Source organism: Sciurus vulgaris, assembly GCF_902686455.1.
Source record: "Sciurus vulgaris genome assembly, chromosome: X".
Classification (NCBI taxonomy): Eukaryota; Metazoa; Chordata; class Mammalia; order Rodentia; family Sciuridae; genus Sciurus; species Sciurus vulgaris.
Window position 1 is genome coordinate 67,588,459 of NC_136471.1, and position 6,161 is coordinate 67,594,619.

A 6,161-nucleotide genomic window follows, 5' to 3' on the forward strand; every position below is an offset into this window, starting at 1 on the left:
TAGATATGTTATAGTACTCCACAACCCTGCTTGAACTTCAATTCTGAACCCATGTTATTTCCCTAACTAAGGTTCTTGTTATTCCATACCACTTGAGGTGCTGAAAACTATACCTTCTAGCCTAAGAATTGTATACATACTATGAATTTTCTACTGTGGTTAACTTTTTGGGTGTATTGCAGCTTACAGTATATTCATAGGCTCAGATTGTACCCCAGTTTTCTCCTTCTATTACCATTGAACACTACTTATATCCATGCCAGTTAGGATGTTGAGTTACCAAATTCGGCTCGCATGTTAGGACCCTGCTTTGGTGTGTGCTCTTGTACCAAGCCGGGATCTGTAAGTATTATACCCACTGCCTATTTTAACTCTGCTCATATCCTGTTCCTTCAGTTTAATATGACAACCAGGCCTCTGACATTAGTTTTTTTCCCCCTTTGTATACATTATATTTTTGAGTTCTTTTATCTGCAGGATTTATTTCTTCTCTGTCATTCTCCTCACATTTTCTGTAAGACTCTCCAGAGTATTCTTTCTGCTTCACTGGTACACAGAGTTGTCTGTGAGAATTGAGGAAAATAGGTACAGCTTCTGGACAGAAAGCTTGAGACAGCAACTTCTTGATTTTGAGGCCAAGTCCTATCACCCCAGAAAGCTGACAACACTGATGTAATGTCTACATAGACAGGGTTAAATCAGACATGGCCAAAGTTTTGGGAGTTCTGAATTATGATTGGTGGGGACAGAGATTCCTGGAGTCCTGCCACTCCCAGAATGGCATAAATGTGCAGCACTGAATTAGAATCTTCGCAGGTGGTAGAGAAAAGTCTGACAAAGTGGACAGCACAGACCCAGGAGTAGAAAAAAGCAATCAGGTAAGATTTTTCCTTGTTGTGTTATATGGATTGAATCATTGGAGATTTCTGTGTGTGAATACATGCATGGGTACATGCATTTATGGGCACTGAAATCTCCTTAAGCAAGTCTCACTCAAATCACAGATTTCTCCCTTGGAGTTGTGTATTGCTCCATTTTTATTTCTCCCCTGTCTGATACTTACCACTGGGTAGGTTGTGCTTGATGGGTTTTTGGTGCTTATAAAAATGTGAAGTCATTTCCTGAGAAAGATTGGACCTCTCTAGGAGAGACTAGAGGTAATGAAGAATAACTACTTTCAGCTAGCTCCATTAAGGAGGAAACTGGCAAAAGAAGGGAGGGTAAAAGCTCCTGTTCCCAAGCCAGATATGGCTTGGAGGTAGCAACCAGGGAATTGAGAATTCTCTGCAAAAGCTGAGAAGGCCTTCACGGTGATACCAGAAGGGTCGGCATGAAAGCTATTTGGATAATAATCCCTCACACTTGTACTGGGCTTTATGCCCTGCTAAGTGCTTCCACATCTGTAATTTCATTGGGTTCTTCTAGCACCCTTCAAACTGGTTAGATCTGGTGTTAGAGGTAAAGGAACTTGCTCAAGGTCACAAAACAAGTCAGTGGCACAGGGGGAACTGAAAGCAAGGTCTCCTGCTTCCTTTTCCTGTACCCTACACTGGCAGTAGACTGACAGCCTCTGGACAAATGTGAAGGGCCAGTTTCTCTGTGTCCAGTAGTTTTTCAAGTGTTCTAAGAACAGGCATGGAGACTTCAGAGTCAAAGACCAACTTGTCATTGTTTATTCCTGGGGACTTGGTTTACTTTATCTCAGTATATTTAACAACTTTTTCAGAAATCAATTTTGCTTTCTTTAGTAGCTGATCTCTCTCTTCTTTCCTAAGACATGCTAATTATTGGCTTCTTTTTTTTCCCTGTGGTACTGGGAATTGAACTCAAGGCTTTGGACATACTAAGTAAGTGCAAACTCCGAGTTACATTCCCAGACCTACTTATTGATTTCTTAAATAAGAATGTCTGTTTCTGTTGTTCAATCTGACAACTTCACTAAATTCACTAACTATTCTTTCTACAGAGGTTTGGCAGTAAAACAGCAGGTCTCACATGCCTTGTGAGAGCCCCCCACAAAACTGATTTCTGATCACTGCCAAACATTTTAATCCTGGTTGCTGTTTCTAGAGAACACCAAGATTGGTAATCGTAAACCGAGAGACTCAGATTGAGCAGATAATCTACCTTGGGATCATTTTCTTCAAGTTCTGCTCTGGTCCTTAAGGTGAACTTAAAAATGGGCATTTTCTTTCCCTAAGTCAATGAACTGAACTGCTCCAAGAATATGACAAATGTGACTGACCTCTCTGGGGTGACAACTTTGAAGGAATGCTATGGGTGGATAGGGAGTGAGGAAGGCATTTTATCAACTGGTAATAAGTATCTGAAGCATATATATGCAGACACATAAATACCCCATTACTCCCTTTGCAACCACTCCTACCCCCTACTCCAAGGCAAAGCAGACAGCGGTGGCCTTCATGTTCTTCTCTTTCATTTATGCATCATTAGGCTGAACTTACTATTCTTGCACTTTCACACTTGGCTTGTTATTCCATATAATCCAGTGTTGTGAGAAGGAAAACAGTGTGATTTTTCTCAGACCTTCAAACTCCTAGGGATGATCCCACTTTTAGGCAAGTTATTGAACATATATATGGGCAGATTCTATCCATTACTTTCCCTTCATAGTTGTGATGTGGCCTTTCAGTTTACCGACAACTGCAGCAATTGTTCTGTTTCTTTTGGTAATCAAATGAATTTCTGGCTAGAGAAGACAATTTTGGCAGCTGCCCTAGCTTTAATTTTCTCTGGTTCCTAAGATTTGTCATTATTGTTTACAACTAAATGACAGCATAAAATCACAGTATCTGAATAAGTCTAAGTTCCAAAAGTGCATCATGTATGATCAGGCAATAACTTCCTTTTTGAGGGAATATGATTTACATTACTCTGTCCCACATTGGTCTCATGTCTCAGTTAATAAAACCAGGAGTGCTGTTAGTTGATGATTCAGATATTTACCTCATTGAAATGAGAATAAATACAATATTTTGCAGACCTTAAAACTTCTGCTTAAAAGTAGCTACTGGCTCCTACGCACAATCTATTCCCCATCCCCCAAGCTTCTAGTCTCATCCCCAAAGATGATTTCCTGCCTTTCTTTATGACAAGCTTGTCAAAGACTTTTTCAAATGTGCCCACCCACCCATAAGTAGTTCTGCAGAGGATCTGGTATAGTCCATTCAGAAAATTGTGTAACAGCTTGATCTGGACACTGTAGTGTTTTAAATGACATTAAATTTGTTTTAAATCATATTGACTTTGTTTCGGGGGTTTCTGTTTTATTTTTTATGGTTTTTTTTCCATTTATGGATTTTTTTTTTAGCAGCCACTTTAATTACTGACTGGTAGGTTGTGCTTATGATCAACAAGAAACCCTTCAATGACATGTATGCTATTAAGGCAGATCTCCTTATACTTAATTTTCTAAACTAAACTGAAATATTTTGCATAAATTATTTCTTACATTTCATGTCATCAGATTTTACCCTTATTTTCAAATTGGCATCAGATCAATTTGCTTTTCTTTCCAGTTTTGGCATCTGTCAATTTAAAACGAATTCCTTTTCTATTTTTATTTGAGACCTTTTTCACAATGTAAATAAAATAAGAGAGACATAACATTCCACTGTTTTCACCAGAGGATCAATAAATAGTTTTGATAGAATAATTAGCCACCTAAATACAAACATTCCTGTTTCCTTAAGCCACATTTTGTCTGCCCTAACAACGGGGAGATTATGTTTTGTTGAATTCTGATAACTAGCTAAAAAGTATTCATCTGATCTTTCAGGTTGTTCACACTACAAGAAAAGGAAATGAGCTGGGTGTGTTGTGATACACCTGAAATTCCTGTGACTCGGGAGGCTGAGGCAGGAAGATCACAAGATTGAGACCAGTCACAGCAATTTAGGGAGACCCTCCACAACTTAATGAGACCCTGTTTAAAAAATTAAATTAAAAAGGAAAGGGATATAGCTCAGTGGTAAAGCACCCTTTTGTTCAAACCCCAGTACCAACAAAAGGAAGTGAGGTTAGTTTCTCCGAATTCATTTTCTATGATCCAATGCTAGTTATTGAAGATGAAATGGTATCTGTCTTGCCAGTTTAAGTTATTTGCATTAACAAGGAGCCATTACATGCCCTCAGACTTCAGAGTACTGGGAATATCCTGACCACCCCTCAAAGTGGCATTCAAATTCCAGTTGACAGAGTTATGTTTCCGTAGCAATCATTCTAAACATAAAACTGACCCAGAAAGCTGGCACCATGTTATACACTCATAATCCCAGCTACTCAAAGGTTGAAGCAGGAGTCAAAGTTCAAGCCCAGCCTGGGCAATTTAGTGAAACCATATATAAAAAAGAATTTTAAGGCCTGGGCATGTAGTTCAGTGGTAGAACACTTGCCAAGCATGCATTGATACTTTGGGTTCTATCCTCAGTACTATAAATGAACAAAGGAAGACTGACCCAGAAGTGAGTATTATAGACAAAAATTGATGCAATTCAACCCTCTTTCATTAGGAAAGTAGAAGGAGACAGACAAGAGAAATATTAGTCTGTCACTTTTCCTATCCTTTTGGAGGGATCTCCTTTCATCTCAGTAGTTTGGATTAGAGACTAGATGGAAATTTGAATAATGAATATTAATAGGAGAATTGGAGTAATCTTAAAAAGGAAGCAAACATCTTAAGGCACCTGTGGTCCTACTAAAAAGAGGATAACTTGAGGACAAGACTTGAACACCAATGTGAGCGCTAGTACATGCTAACTGAGTGATCCTGAGCAAATCATTTTTTTTTTTTGAGACCTGGTGTCTGGATTTTGCATTGTTTAATAGATGGATATAACTCATGAATTTTTTGTAAAAGTTAAAAGGAAATGTCCCCTAGATACTCAAATCATTTCTTCACAAAATAGAAAAGTCAAGAGAAACTGTGCTCAAGATTGATTCATTTATCTGCTATTTTATTTTTGCAGCCTATCTTTTGGGAGAGTCATAACTTGCTACTTTGTAAGGTTTTATAAGTGCAAGATGCTCCTATGAATTCAATACAGCTTATAGACCTCTCCTTGCTTTTTCAATTGATGCTAAAGCATTATTGACGATATATCAATGATATATGTATTATGATAAATATATCATTATATATAGCAACAGAAGATGAAAGCCACCATGGGCTCTGAAGCAAAATTCCCTTGCAATTTCCAAATGTTGGAAGAACTCGAAGAAGGCCAGACAGGAGTAGAAGATGGCACATTTAGCTGGGGTTCAGAAGATGATGAAGATATGACACGTTGGACAGGGATAATTACTGGAACTCCAAGAACAATTTATGAAAATTGAGTATACAGTATTAAGAGAGAATGTGGACCTAAATACCCAGAAGTATCCTCCTTTGTAAGATTTTTAATGCAATTTAATATGAATGGCGTTAATAGTTCTAATGGAGTGGTGGACCCAAGAGTCATATCAGTCCTAGCAATATGGCAGAATTTATGACATAGAGTATCAAAGTTATTCTGCAAGAGCTACTGAGCTTGATGTCTAAAGAAAATATGAAAATTCCTCAGCTGCTAAACAAACAGCAATTAATATAAGAGAAAAAACACCCTCACAATTCTACTTAAGCAGTCTTCATATTCCATAATAGTAAATTTTCTAGATTTGTCTTGTAGACCTCAAAGTATTGGAAAGTTCCCTTTCACAGGCAATTTATCTTAAGATACTATGAAAGATGCTGATGTTTTGTCCACTTGAAATATATTATTTATGCTCTAACAAATAAAGAAACAGGAGACATATAGAAGACTATATTTTAATTAATTTTTATGTGTTCTTTTTAGATACACATGATAGTAGAGTATATTCTGACATATACATACATGGAGTATAACTTATTCTAATTAGGATATCAGTCTTGTGGTTGTACCTGATGTGGAGATTCATTGTGGTGTATTCATATATGAACATAAGAAAGTTAGGCCCAATTCATTCTAGTGTCTTTCCTATTCCCATTGCCCTTCCCTTCCCTCCATTCCCCTTTATCTAATCCACTGAACTTCTGTTCTCCCCCCATATTATGTCTTAGCATCTGCATATCAGAGAGAGAATTCTGCCTTTGGTTTTTTGGGGATTGACCTATTTAACTT

At 37.7% G+C, this 6,161-nt stretch overlaps 1 pseudogene across 1 annotated transcript; it reads left to right on the forward strand.

The window, feature by feature from the left end:
* The first annotated feature begins 5,172 nt into the window (after positions 1-5,172).
* LOC306651568 (ubiquitin-conjugating enzyme E2 variant 1-like) lies at positions 5,173-5,609 on the forward strand (annotated as a pseudogene). Its single transcript has one exon. The product of its transcript is annotated as a ubiquitin-conjugating enzyme E2 variant 1-like (transcript).
* Positions 5,610-6,161: the final 552 nt, after the last annotated feature.